Here is a 15,431-nt window from a genome sequence, read left to right on the forward strand (position 1 = left end):
TACCGTGTCCTGCTATTTCCTCCTCTATACTAACAAGTAAGCCACTTCTTATATTTGTTTGTCAGAGTTTACCTCCAGTTGTATCTGGGCAATCCAGGAGATTCATTCAATGAATGAGTCCTTTAAGATTATAAGGCCGCCAGGTCATGTACTTCATTCTAATGCCATGAGATTTATCTAGAGTCTGGAAGGTGTCACAGACTGAGAACGACGAGAAGTGAACAGTGACCCTTGTCTGTTACAAGGTCAGTCTGGGAGGCAGGAGAGATGCGCAACTACTGGAAGAATTCCGACTTGAAGAAAACTTCAGTGGAATGTAATACTACAGGTAGACATTCTAGTTCAAAGTGTGTGTGCTTTACTGTAAAAGATGTTCCCAAAGATTGCTGACTTATTCAAGATGCTGTAATATCAGAAATGTAAAGCTGTAAGGACACTTGGTAGTCATGTACTTACCAACATGTGGAACTCAAGGTCCAGAGACTTTATTTGACGAGAGATTTCCTCTGCAACTGTCACATGAAAACGAGGGCATTTGAGTGCCCTGCAGTGCTGCTCAGTGGTCCACGTGGGAGCAACTATCTTAGCTTAACTTGGTTAGGATTTTGCTGGGTACTAGGCATTTACTAAAGGCGGTATCAGTGGAGTGACATCTGTGGATTTATTTGGTTAAAATATCACCTCTTTATAAAATGAAACAAATGGGGGAATATTTGATAGTAGGTAATACCTTTTACATTGAAATGATAGAGGCATCATAATAATGTTATCTTTAGATATAGATAAAGAAATAGTTATGAACACATGGCATGAGGACTTGGATTAGTCTCAAAATAACACAACAAGGATGGGATGGTGGAAAGGAGTATCCATGAGTTGTTGACTCATTTTTGATAAAAGCAGATGCCCACCTCTCTGGTTACAGGATGCAGTATGTGAGGAGAGCTGTGTCTAAGAAAGAACTCGTGGGTTGAGTTGCTAGGGATCACGATCGCATTTCAGAAAGGATTTTCTACACTAGTGAGGTCAGTAGGACAGGAATATAAATTATATTTCAAGTCCTGAAGAAGAGAGACCTTAAGAAGTATAAGAGGCAGTAATATTATACTGGGTGGTTTTGTGTGTCAACTTGACACAGCCAGAGTCATCCGAGGAAGGAGCCTCAGCTGAGGAAATACCTCCTTGAGATCTAGCTGTAAGGCATTCTCTTATTTAGTGATCAATATGGGCTCTCAGCCCATGGAAAGTGGTGCCATCCCTGGGCTGCTGGTTCCATAAGATAGCAGGCTGAGCAAGCCAGGGGAAGCAAGCCAGTAAGCAGAACTCCTCCATGGCCCCTGCATCAGCTCCTGCCTTCAGGATCTGGTGAAGTGTAAGCCCAATAAACCCTTTTCTCCCCAGTTTGCTTTTTGGTATGGTGTTTCATTGCAGCACTAGAAACCCTAACTAAGACAGAAATTGATACCAGGAGTGGGGTATTGCTGTGACAGACCTGGTCACATTTTTGGAAGGACTGTGGAAGGACTTTGGAACTTTGGGCTAGAAATGTCATTGAGTGTTGAGACCCCAGTGGGATGTTCTGTGGGAACTTGGAAGATAAGAATATTGAGAGAAGTGCAAAGGATAGAGGCCTGGCTTGCAAAGTTTCAGAGGGAAGTTTAAAGACTCTATCTGGGCCATTTGTTATTTTGAATTAAAATGCTGTGATTCTGGTTAGCTGGGGCCGAAGAATCAACTGTCATTAACAAGATACCGGAACAACTGAAGTGAAATCTTTATGCTACCAGGACAATTGATGCTGGTTAGCTGGAGCTAAGAAATTAGCAGTGATTAAGAAGAGACCAGCATCACTGGTGAAATCTTCTGGGAAGTGCTTCCTGAAAGCACAGAGAACCTGTGTTCAAGAGGCAGCCAAGGTTGTAGCTCGTGCTGGCAGTTGGACTTGGTTATGTGTAAGAGTCACCTCCCAGGTGGTACTGGTTCTGAAGGCATGAAGGAGTCATGGAGAGCATCTGAGGCTTGGCGCTGTGAGAGGTCATTGGTGAAGGTACAGCCTCAATGGCAGGTGAAGGCCTAGGGCTGAAGGGGTCATGAGAAGAAGTTGAAGCTTGGCCTTGTGAAGAGAGTCTATGAGAGGCTATTGGTGAAAGTGCAGTTCAGCTGCAGCAAGGGACTCCACAGTTTGGAGATGCTCGTACCATGGGAAGACCACAAAGAACAGCAGCGACAGTAGAGCTGAGCCAGCGATGCCCACAACACAAGCCGTGTGTGCTGCAGAGGACAGAGTCAGAGAAGTGACCCCAGACCTTTGGAGGAGTCCAGAAGACCATGAGTGGCTCCCAGACACTGGATGCTTGGAATTTTGGTTTGCCTTGATTTGATTGTGTCTGTGCTCTGATTTTTCCCTCTTGAAGTGAGAAAGTATTTTACTGGAGCCCACATCTGAGAGACTTGAATTTTAAATGACTTTGGATTTTTAACGAGGCTGGTTATTTTAAAGGAATTGAAATTTTAATGTGTTCGAATTTATAAAGACTGTGGGGCTTTTAAAGTTATTTAGGATTTGGGGATGAATAAGAAAGGAAGTTTTGTGGCTTAATAGTGATATATTTGTGTGTCAAGTGGACAAGGGGTCAGTTATACTGGGTGGTTTTGCGTGTCAACTAGAGTCACCAAGAAATGCCTCCCTGAAATCCAGCTGTAAGACATTTTCTCACGTAATAATCAATGGTGGAGAGGGAGCCCATGGTGGGTGGTGCCATCTCTGGTCTGCAGGTCCTGGGTTCTATGAGAAAGCAGGCTGAGTAAGCCAGGGGAAGCAAGTCAGTAAGCAGCACCCTCCATGGCTGCTGCTGCATCAGCTCCTGCCTCCAGGATCCTGCTCTGTTGAGCTCCTGTCCTAACTTTCTTCAGTGATGAACAGCAATGCTAAAGTGTAAGCCCAATGAACTTTCCTCCTCAACTTGCTTTTTGGTCATGGTGTTTCGTTGTAGCAATTGAAACTAACCAAGACAGACACATGAGCATTTATGAGCCTGACGGGCTGCCTGCTGCCCTGCTGGCCATTATCATGAACATTTAATAACGGAGGACTTTGGACAGTGGCAAGGATTCAGGTTCCCTCTGTAATTTCTGTGTTTTCTACATTTCCTTATTTTAAATTTAGAATTGTTTGGACAGTAAAATTAAATAACCTTATTATTGCATTATATGCATGTTTATAAAAACTGTCATTTTTCTAATATATGAGAAAAGGAGATACTCAAGAACTGTAGTTATGAAGGTGAATGGACAGGTTGTGATAACTGATATTTTTCTAATTTCTAAGGAGAAAGGGTATATTTAGCTATGAAAATTAATTCTGAATTTTCTAGGATATAGCAATAATTTTATACTTTAAAATTTTTCATTTAAACACAACTACACACTTATTTAAAAAGTTTTAAAAGTATGAAGTATATCTGCAAGTCCTTCTTCCAGGTCGCAACAGTTTATACCTTAACACGAAGTAACACAATGATTAAAATTAGGAAGTTGATATTAAGATAGTACTATTAAGTCATAGGACTTCATCAGCCGTTCCACAGCTCCCTTTCTGGTTTGAATCCAATCTGGGTTTCCACATCGTGTTTTAATAATGTGTCCTGGAATCTTTGAACAGAGGCTGGTTCTTGGTTTGTATTTTACTCTTTCGGTTTCATTGACTTTGGCATGTTTGAAGAGAATTGATCAATTCTCATAAAGAACAGCACTCAGTTTGTGCTCTGATCTTTGCTCATAGTTCAATTCAGGTTATATAGTGTTTTTGGCAAAAATACCACAAAAATGAAAATCCATGCATCATGCTGACAGGCCCATGGTTAAATTTATTCCATTACTCTTGGTGTTAACCTCAGTCACTTGTTAAGGAGATTTCTGATATTTACTCTTTTCTCTCCTATTATTATGCAGCTTGTAGAAAGATACTTGGGGACTCTGACATTATCTTGTCTCTCATCAAACTTTCATCTATAAATTTAAGGCTTTCATAGAGTTTCTTGTCTAAAAGATGTTTTTTTGTGCCATTTGACAAACTGAGTCTCAATTCCATCCCTCCTTCATTCCACATGTATACTTGGAGATCTACTATAAGGAAGGTTCATTTGCTTAGTTGTTATAAGTCCTGGTTTTTATTTTAGCCCTTGGGTTAGGATTCATCCCCTTTTCTCCTTGTTATTATTTACATTGTCTTAACTGTGACCACTGGAAATCCCTCCGAGTTGGTGTCTGTGCCCTTCTGACGTATTTGAAGTTGTTTCTCTTAGAAACAATAACAAGCTAAAAGTATTGGCTGACACCCTGAAGATATACAAATCTAGGGACTTTTGTAGGCTCATTTCTCTCCTCTGTTGAAGGTTTGGAAAGGAGACTCTCTATGGAAGAGCAGGCTATCCCAGTGGCCGAGCTGGGCAGCCTTTCTATGTAAGAGGGCCACTTGTTGGTTCCCAGCTGCCTGGCTAGAGCAGCTCCAAAATAACCACACAGAAATTGTATTAATTAAATCACTCTTGGCCCATTAGCTCCAACTTCTTATTGGCTAACTCTTACATATTAATTTAACCCATTTCTATTAATCCGTATATCACCACAAGGTCATGGCCTACGAGCAAAGTTTCAGCATGTCTATCTCTGATGGCGGGTTCATGGCATCTCCTGACTCTGCTTTCTTTCTCCCAGAATTCAGTTCTGTCTTCTCCACCTACCTAAGTTCTGTCCTATTAGGCTAAGGCAGTTTCTTTATTCATTAACCTATACAAGCAACACACAGAAGGGACTCCCACGTCATTCCAGCCCCCTTTAACAAGGCCGATTCATTTACATGTACATCCCTGTTATCTTTTCTATGTCTTGATCTTTCCTGGTGTCTTTCAATGCTGCCTTAGCTATATGGAGTGGCCCTGGCATTTTCTTCAGTGCCTGCAAGAGAAAGATGGAGATCTTCACCCATGCTGCTTGAGTCTTTGAACCCACACTGGAAAAAAAACACCCTTATTTTGTACATTGTGACCTGTTTTTATAATCGGTCACTTCATGCCACCCTACCAGTTAGATTTTATTCATGTAATCATTTAAAAGAATTCCAAAACTTGCTCCCTGATTAAATTAATATTTAAGTATCTAATTAGATCATATATATATAGAGTTGAGCTGTGCACATTTTAACAATGACATATGTACATTCATGTAGATTTACAGTATTTCTACATTTTAATTGCATAAAAATAAACTATTGCTAAAACAGTGCTATGCAAGGGGGCGAGAAGGGCATGGAAATGAAAGGAAGGCAATCCAATTATAACATATAATAAAGGCTTCCAGACGCCACTGTCGCCTCTCGCCACTTGCTGCAGCCATGGCCAGTCAACCCCACTGTGTTCTTTGACATCGCCGCCGATGGCGAGCCCTTGGGCCGCGTCTCCTTCGAGCTATTAGCAGACAAAGACAGCAGAAAACTTTCGTGCTCTGAGCACTGGAGAGAAAGGATTTGGATATAAGGGTTCTTCCTTTCACAGGATTATTCCAGGATTCACGTGTCAGGGTGGTGACTTCACACGCCATAATGGCACTGGCTGCAGATCCATCTACGGAGAAAAATTTGAGGATGAGAACTTCATCCTGAAGCATACAGGTCCTGGCATCTTGTCCATGGCAAATGCTGGACAAGTTTCCAGTTTTTTTTTTTTCTTTTTATTTTTTTTTCTTTTATTTTTTTTTCATTCTTTTGAAAGTTAATAAGAAAGAAGGTAAAAAAATAACCAAGAAAGGATAAAATACATATTCTTTTGGTTTTCCCAGGTTATGAAATTGCCCTAAAGTAACCACACAGAAAAATTTTTAACAGGAAACAATATTTAAAAATCACAATTTCAATATAATTAATTTCTTAAGATTATTTGCAAATAATAAGCATTCCCATTGTTACCCTTGGCTGCAATTTATTTTATTTTATTTTTTTTATTAATTAATTTATTTAATTATTAAAGATTTCTGCCTCTTCCCCGCCACCACCTCCCATTCCCTCCCCCTCCCCCAATCAAGTCTTCCTTCCTCCTCAGCCCAAAGAGCAAGCAGGTTTCTCTGCCCTGTGGGAGGTCCAGGGACCACCCACCTCCATCCAGGTCTATTACGGTGAGCATCCAAACTACCTGGGCTCCCACAAAGCCATTACGTGCAGTAGGATCAAGAACCCATTGCCATTGTTCTTCAGTTCTCAGTAGTTCTCATTGTCCATTATGTTCAGCGAGACCGGTTTTGTCCCATGCTTTTTCAGTCCCCGGCCAGCTGGCCTTGGTGAGTTCCCGATAGAACATCCCCATTGCCTCAGTGTGTGGGTGCACCCCTCGCAGTCCTGAGTTCCTTGCTCGTGCTCTCTCTCCTTCTGTTCCTCCTTTGGATCGTGAGACTTCAGTCCAGTGCTCCAATGTTGGTCTCTGTCTCTGTCTTCTTTCATCGCCTGATGAAGGTTAATATTCAGGGGAATGCTTATATGTTTTTCTTTGGGTTCACCTTCTTATTTATCTTCTCTAGAATCACGAATTATAGTCTCAATGTCCTTTATTTATGGCTAGAAACCAAATATGAGTGAGTACATCCCATGTTCCTCCTTTTGGGTCTGGCTTACCTCACTCAGGATAGTGTTTTCAATTTCCGTCCATTTGTATGCAAAATTCAAGAAGTCATTGTTTTTTACTGCTGAGTAGTACTCTAATATGTATATATTCCATACTTTCTTCATCCATTCTTCCATTGAAGGACATCTAGGTTGTTTCCAGGTTCTGGCTATTACAAACAATGCTGCTATGAACATAGTTGAGCATATACTTTTGTTGTATGTTTGGGCATCTCTTGGGTATATTCCCAATAGTGGTATTGCTGGGTCGAGAGGTAGGTTGAACCCGACTTTCCTGAGAAACCGCCACACTGCTTTCCAAAGTGGTTGCACAAGTTTGCATTCCCACCAGCAATGGATGAGAGTGCCCCTTTCTCCACAACCTCTCCAGTAGAGGCTATCATTGGTGTTTTTGATTTTAGCCATTCTGACCGGTGTAAGATGGTATCTTAATGTTGTCTTGATTTGCATTTCCCTGATTGCTAAGGAAGTTGAGCACGATCTTAAGTGTCTTTTGGCCATTTGAACTTCTTCTGTTGAAAAGTCTCTGTTCAGCTCAGTGCCCCATTTTATAATTGGATTGATTAACCTTTTACGGTCTAATTTCTTGAGTTCTTTGTATATTTTGGATATCAGACCTTTGTCAGTTGCGGGGTTGGTGAAGATCTTCTTTCTCCCAGTCAGTGGGTTGCCTTTCTGTCTTAGTGACAGTGTCCTTTGCTTTACAGAAGCTTCTCAGTCTCAGGAGGTCCCATTTATTCAATGATGTCCTTAGTGTTTGTGCTGCTGGGGTTATACGTAGGAAGTGTTCTCCTGTGCCCATGTGTTGTAGCGTACTTCCCACTTTCTCTTCTATCAGGTTCAGTGAGTTTGGACTGATATTGAGGTCTTTAATCCATTTGGACTTGAGTTTTGTGCATGGTGATAGATATGGATCTATTTTCATTCTTCTACAGATTGACTTCCAGTTTTGCCAGCACAATTTGTTGAAGATGCTCTCTTTTTTCCATTGTATACTTTTAGCTCCTTTATCGAAAATCAGGTGTTCATAGGTTTGTGGGCTAAAGTCAGGGTCTTCTATTCTATTCCATTGGTCGACTTCTCTGTTTTTATGCCAGTATCAAGCCATTTTCAGTACTGTAGCTCTGTAATAGAGTTTGAAGTCAGGGATGGTAATGCCTCCAGACGATCCTTTATTGTATAAGATTGTTTTGGCTATCCTGGGTTTTTTGTTTTTCCATATAAAGTTGATTATTGTCTTCTCCAGATCTGTGAAGAATTTTGATGGGATTTTGATGGGGATTGCGTTGAATCTATAGATTGCTTTTGGTAGAATTGCCATTTTTACTACGTTGATCCTCCCAATCCAAGAGCAAGGGAGGTCCTTCCATTTTCTGGTGTCCTCTTCAATTTCTTTCTTCAAAGACTTAAAGTTCTTGCCAAATAGATCTTTCACTTCCTTGGTCAGAGTTACCCCAAGGTATTTTATGCTATTTGTGGCTATCGTGAAAGGTGATGCTTCTCTGATTTCCCTCTCTGCTTCCTTATCCTTAGTGTATAGGAAGGCAACTGATTTTTTGGAGTTGATTTTGTAACCTGCCACATTACCAAAGGTGTTTATCAGCTGTAGGAGTTCTTTGGTAGAGTTTTTGGGGTCGCTTATGTATACTATCATATCATCTGCAAATAATGAAAGCTTAACTTCTTCCTTTCCAATATGGATCCCCTTGATCCCCTTATGTTGTCTTATTGCTATTGCTAGAACTTCAAGCACTATATTGAAGAGGTATGGAGAGAGTGGACATCCTTGTCGTGTTCCTGATTTTAGTGGGATGGCTTTGAGTTTTTCTCCATTTAATTTAATGTTAGCTGTCGGCTTGCTGTAAATAGCTTTTATTATATTTAGGTATGCCCCTTGTATCCCTAATCTCTCCAAGACTTTTATCATAAAGGGATGTTGAATTTTGTCAAATGCTTTTTCAGCGTCTAATGAAACGATCATATGGTTTTTTTCTTTCAGTTTATTTATATGGTTGATTACATTGATAGATTTGCGTATGTTGAACCAGCCCTGCATCTCTGGAATGAAGCCTACTTGATCATAATGGATAACTTTTCTAATGTGTTCTTGGATTCGGTTTGCCAGTATTTTATTGAGAATTTTTGCGTCGATGTTCATGAGTGAGATAGGCCTGTAATTCTCTTTCTTGGTTGGGTCTTTGTGTGGTTTTGGTATCAGGGTAACTGTAGCTTCATAAAAGGAATTTGGCAATGACTCTTCTGTTTCTATATTGTGAAATACATAAAGGAGTATAGGTATTAGCTCTTCTTGGAAGTTCTGGTAGAATTCTGCATTGAAACCATCTGGCCCTGGGCTTTTTTTGGAAGGGAGATTTTTGATAACTGTTTCTAATTCTTCGCGACTAACAGGTCTATTTAGATCGTTCACCTGGTCTTGGTTTAGGTTTGGTATATGGTACTTATCTAAAAAAGTGTCCATTTCTTTTGCATTTTCCAGTTTTGTGGCATACAGGCTTTTGTAGTAAGATCTAATGATTCTCTGAATTTCCTCTGTGTCTGTGGTTATGTCCCCCTTTTCATTTCTGATCTTATTTATTTGCGTGTTCTCTCTCTGTCGTTTAATTAGTTTGGATAGGGGTTTGTCAATCTTGTTGATTTTCTCCTAGAACCAACTTTTTGTTTCATTGATTCTTTGGACTGTTTTCTGTGTTTCTATTTTGTTGATTTCTGCCCTCAGTTTGATTATTTCCAGTCTTCTACTCCTCCTGGGTGCGTCTGCTTCTTTTTTTTCTAGAGCTTTCAGGTGTGCTGTTAAGTCCCCAATGTATGCTTTCTCCGTTTTCTTTAAGTGGGCACTTAGTGCTATGAACTTTCCTCTTAGCACTGCTTTCATCGTGTCCCATAGGTTTGAGTATGTTGTCTCTTTGTTTTCATTAAATTCAAGGAAGACTTTAATTTCTTTCTTAATTTCTTCCTTGACCCAGGTGTGGTTCAGTAGTTGACTGTTCAGTTTCCATGAGTTTGTCAGCTTTCTGGGGGTAGCTTTGTTGGTGGCTTCTAACTTTAATCCGTGGTGATCTGATAAGACACAGGTGGACACTGATATTTTTTTGTATCTGTGGAGGTTTCCTTTGTTTCCAAGTATGTGGTCAATTTTCGAGAAGGTTCCATGAGCTGCAGAGAAGAAGGTGTATTCTTTCCTATTTGGGTGGAGTGTTCTATAGATGTCTGTTAAGTCCATTTGATTCATTACCTCCAACAATTCTCTTAATTCTCTATTAGTTTTCTGTCTGATTGACCTGTCCATTGGTGAGAGAGGTGTGTTGAAGTCTCCTACTACTAGTGTGTGTGATTTGATGTCTGCCTTGAGTTTTAGCAATATTTCTTTTACATAAGTGGGTGCTTTTATATTAGGGGCATAGATATTCAGGATTGAGACTTCATCCTGCTGAATCGTTCCTGTTATGAGTATAAAGTGTCCCTGTCGATCTCTTCTGATTGATTTTAGTTTGAAGTCAGTTTTGTTAGAAATTAGTATGGCCACACCTGCTTTTTTCTTAGGACCATTTGCTTGAAAAACCTTTTCCCAACCCTTTACTCTGAGTAGATGCCTGTCTTTGTGGTTGAGATGAGTTTCTTGCAAACAGCAGACTGTTGGATCCTGTTTTCGTATCCAATCTCTTAGCCTGTGCCTTTTTATTGGTGAATCGAGACCATTAATATTAAGTGATATTAATGACCAGTGGTTGTTAACTCCGGTTATTCTTACTGCTTTTGGTAGAAGAGCTTGTGTGTCTCCCTTCTTTGAGTTGTGCTGTTGAAGGGTCGCTAGATGCCTGGGTTATTGTAGGCAGTGTTGGCAATGTTGGATTCCTTGGGTTGTGATTTTCCTTCTATTACTTTCTGTAGGGCTGGATTTGTGGCAACGTATTGTTTAAATTTGTTCTTATCCTGGAATGTCTTGTTTTCTCCATTGATAGTGAACGATAGCTTGGCTGGGTATAGTAGTTTGGGTTTGCATCCATGGTCTCTTAGTTTCTGTAGTACCTCTATCCAGGACCTTCTGGCTTTCATGGTTTCCATAGAGAAGTCAGGTGTAAGTCTGATCGGTTTACCTTTATAAGTTACTTGGCCTTTTTCCTTTGCAGCTCTTAATATTCTTTCTTTAATCTGTATATTTTGTGTTTTGATTATTATATGGCGAGGGGACGTTTTTTTTTTGATCCAGTCTGTTTGGTGTTCTGTATGCTTCTTGAATATTCAAAGGAATATCTTTCTTTATGTTGGGGAAGTTTTCTTCCATAATTTTGTTAAAAATGTTTTCTGGACCTTTGAGCTGTGCCTCTTCTCCTTCTTCTATCCCTATTATTCTTAGGTTTGGTCTTTTTATTGTGTCCCATATTTCCTGAATGTTTTGTGATGAGAATTTGTTGGTTTCGGTGTTTTCTTTGATCAGTCCGTTTATTTTCTCTATGTTGTCTTCAGAATCTGAGATTCTTTCTTCTATCTCTTGTATTCTATTGATTATGCTTGTTTCTGTAGTCTCTGCTCGTTGACCTATATTTGCCGTATCCAGCTGGTCCTCAGTTTGTGTTTTCTTCCTTGCTTCCATTTCAGTTTTCAATTCTTGGACTGTTTCCATTACCTGTTTGATCGTTTTTTCTTGGCTTCCCAGGGTATCATTTACATATTTACTCATTTCTTCAAACTTTTTGTTATACTTCTCATCCATTTCTATGAGGGCGTTTTTTACATGTTGTTTAAGGGACTCTATTGCTTTCAAAAAGTCAGTTTTTTCCTCTTCTCCTGTGTTAGGGTGTTCAAGTACTTGTGTTGTAAGATCATTGGGTTCTGGTGTTTTCATGTTGTTTTTCAGATTGTTGGGTGAATTCTTGCCTTGGCGTCTGCCCATCTCCTCTTACCGATGCTATCTATTGGGTTTGATTTAATTGTAGCGGGGCAATCTGCTCTCAGTGCAGGCTTCACTGTTTCTTGCCCGCACTATCCTGCATCCAGTGCCTCCGCCGCCCGGACCTGCCTGCCGGTGCCTCCGCCGCCCGGAACTGTCTGTGCGCCGGTGCTTCCGCCGCCCAGGCCTGCCTGCCGGTGCCTCCGCCACCCGGGCCCGCCCGCGCGCCGATGCCTCCGCCGCCTAGGCCTGCCTGCCGGGCCCGACCGCCGGTGCCTCCGCCAACTGGGCCTGCCCGCACGCCGGTGCCTCTGCCGCCCGGACTTGCCTGCGTGCTGGTGCCTCCGCCGCCCGGGCCTGCCTGCGCGCCGGTGCTTCCGCCGCCTAGGCCTGCCTGCCGGGCCCGACCGCCGGTGCCTCCACCAACTGGGCCTGCCCGCACGCCGGTGCCTCTGCCGCCCGGACTTGCCTGCGTGCTGGTGCCTCCGCCGCCCGGGCCTGCCTGCGCGCAGGTGCTTCCGCCGCCTAGGCCTGCCTGCCGGTCTACCCTTGGCTGCCAAGTTTCCAGTTTTTTATTTGCACCACCAAGACTCAGTGGCTGGATGGCAAACACGTGGTCTTTGGGAAGGTGAAAGAAGGCATGAACATTGTGAAAGCCATGGAGCGTTTTGGGTCCAGGAACGGCAAGACCAGCAAGAAGATCACCATTTCCGACTGTGGACAGCTCTAATTCTTTTGACTTGCGGGCTTCTTACCCACCAGATCATTCCTTCTGTAGCTCAGGAGAGCACCCCAGCCCCATCTGCTCGCAGTACCCTGTAATCTTTGCTTTCACTGAAGTTTTTTAGGTTCCATATTTTCCTCATTCTCCTTCAAGTCTAGCTGGATTGCAGAGTTAGATTTATGATTATGAATAAAAACTAAGTAAGAACTGTAAAAAATAAAAAATAAAAAAAAAGGCTGGGCAGTGGTGACGCACGCCTTTAATCCCAGCACTCGGGAGGCAGAAGCAGGCGGATCTCTGTGAGTTTGAGGCCAGCCTGGTTACAAGAGCTAGTTCCAGGACAGGCACCAAAGCCACAGAGAAACCCTGTCTCGAAAATAAAAAACAAACCAAAAAAAAAGAACTGTAAAAAATATAATAAAAATTAACCATGTCAAGTTGAATTTTTAGGGTACTTGATATTATTCCAGTATTGTTTATTAAGAAACAAATATTAATACAAACTGGATTTTATGGCAAAGTATTTTGTTCCATTCAATTGATTTATATTTACAATACTTTGTGTTCCAAAAATCAAGTTCATATTGACTTACGTAGTCATTTCTAGGCTAGTGTGAAGTATAGTATAAGACACTGTCTCACAAAACAAAGGGACATGCACATTCATATTAAGGGTGACTTGATTTTTCAAGTAACTTACAGACCTTAATGATACTGTACCTTAATTATATTGTTGCATATAGAAAAGGTGTTCTATGATGGAGGGACTTCCAGGTGGTAGGCATTTCAGAGGGGCTAGAGATTTTTTTTTAATGAAGCAAGGCAAATGGATATTTTGAAAGGGAAGGAAAACTTATAATTCAAGGAGGTAAATGAAACAAAATCATATTTGGTTTTAAATTGCGGGTTGAAAAGTAGGGAATGCAGCATTTCAATACCTGTGCAGGATAGTATAATGGTGTATTATTTGTGTTTTTAATAAATAAAGCTTGCCTGAAGATCAGGGAGCAAAACAGTCATACTAGTCAGCCAAATAGACCAGGGAGTGGTAGCACACACCTTTAATCCCAGGGCTCCGGAGACTGAGGCAGGTGGATCTATGTGAGTTCAAGGCCACCCTGGGCTACACAAGATTGAATTACTCTAAAAGAGAAACAGAATTCACACAAAGGTCATCCTAGCACTTGGGATCCTATGCTTTTAATCCCAGCATTAGGGAGGTGGAGACAGGAGTGATATGGCTGGGCAGAGAGAGGAATATAAAAGGGAAGAGATAGAAACTCACTGGAGTGTGAAGTTTGAGGATTCGTGGAGACAGGATCTTGTGCCTTCAGTCTGAAGATTTGGTAGAGCTAAAAGATCTCTTGAGTGGTTGGTTGCTTTGCTGTTCCCATCTTCAGGTTGAACCGTGATATCTGTCTCTGGATTTTTATTATTCTTGCTACAGCATAGTCAGTTGTATAGACTGCTAGGTCAAGGACTGAGGCTTGGAAACAAGGAAATCCTGGGTTTAGCTGCTGTTTTAGTTTCCTTTCCAGTTGCTTTGACAAAAGCAACTTATGGGAGAAAGGGTTGATTCAGCTCATCACTATTGGGTAGTCAAGGTGTCAGAAATTTGAACCAGTCAATGCAAGTTCCCTGTCAAGAGCAGAGATGAATACAAGTATTCTTGTGCTTGGCTCACTGTAACATGAAGGGCCGGCTTATTTGTTGGGGCTTCTGCCCCGCCCTTTACCCCACAACTGTTTATCCCCGAAGAAAAATACACATAGATCTTCATAAATTATAAGCTGATTGGCCCATTAGCTCTAGCCTCTCACTGGCTAACTCTCACATCTTGATTAACCCATTTTTCTGATCTGTGTTAGCCATGTGGCCCAGTACCTTTTTCAGTGGGGCAGATCACATCCTGCTGCTTCAGTGGTCTGGGCAGGAGTGGGAAGAATCAACTTCCTCCTTCCCAGAATTCTCCTGTTCTTATTACATCATTTCTACTTCCTGTTTGGTTTTCCCACCTATACTTCCTGCCTGACCAATCAGTGTTTATTTAAAACATGATTGACAGAATACAGACAATTCTCCCATACCAGCTCACCTTATACTTAATTCAGAATGCCTTGATAAGGGAACAGTACCATCCCCAACACAACTAAGAAAACCCTGTACAGGGTTGCCCACAGGCCAACCTAATGTACACGGTTCTTCACTGAGACTCCCTTCAAATGTGTGTCAAACCTTCATTCAGAGCTAACAATTCATATCCTGATGCCTCCACCAGAGAGTTGCATGATCTCAGACTCATCCCTGAGTTTTTCCGTACATAAAATATGGTCTTGCTTGAATGCTGAATGGAATAATATTCATAAATAGCTTAAGACCCTGAGCAAACCATAACAAACCCTCTATTAAGTGTGAGCCTTGCCGGGTGGTGGTGGCGCACGCCTGTAATCCCAGCACTCGGGAGGCAGATGCAGGTGGATCTCTGTGAGTTCGAGGCCAGCCTGGTCTACAAGAGCTAGTTCCAGGACAGGAACCAAAAGCTATGGAGAAACCCTGTCTCGAAAATCCAAAAAAAAAAAAAAAAAAAAAAAAAAAAAAAAAAAAAAAGTGTGAGCCTTTATCATTATTTGAGAACAAGCAATTGGGCAGTGAATTAATACTCTCACCCCCAGTATATGATTGTCAGAATGAAGGTATGCCGACAAAAATGAGCAATAGTTTGTGGTTTTACAGAAACACAGATCTGGTTCCATTTACATAGCTAAATGAATCTGAGATTTAAAAGCTCTCTGCCTGGGGCATTCTTGAGGATCATGCCTCTCACATATCATAACTAGCTTCACTGTAACTACTGAGCTGAAACTGTGGATTTATCATTGTCTGAAAAGCTGACATTTAAAAGATGTCATTGGAGCTGACTGGAGGGGAAAGGTCTTTGTATTGAGGTAGATCAGAACTGTTGAGAAATAGGTGTTACCTTTCCTTACATGAAGTTCGACTATGGTAAGCTCAGATGGACACGGGTCGATTTTAAATGACTGGTGGTATTAAATAGCAGTTTCTTTAAACAGCTTTTGAAAACTTGGAGATGTAAAGTTGGAGTCGTGGAGCCAAACATGCTGTCGGGG

The 15,431-nt window shown here is 41.4% G+C and overlaps 1 pseudogene; it reads left to right on the forward strand.

Moving 5' to 3' along the window:
* Window positions 1-267: 267 nt before the first annotated feature.
* Window positions 268-12,309, forward strand: LOC130862538 (peptidyl-prolyl cis-trans isomerase A-like; annotated as a pseudogene).
* Window positions 12,310-15,431: the final 3,122 nt, after the last annotated feature.

The sequence above is a fragment of the Chionomys nivalis genome, chromosome 1, assembly GCF_950005125.1.
Source record: "Chionomys nivalis chromosome 1, mChiNiv1.1, whole genome shotgun sequence".
Lineage (NCBI taxonomy): Eukaryota > Metazoa > Chordata > Mammalia > Rodentia > Cricetidae > Chionomys > Chionomys nivalis.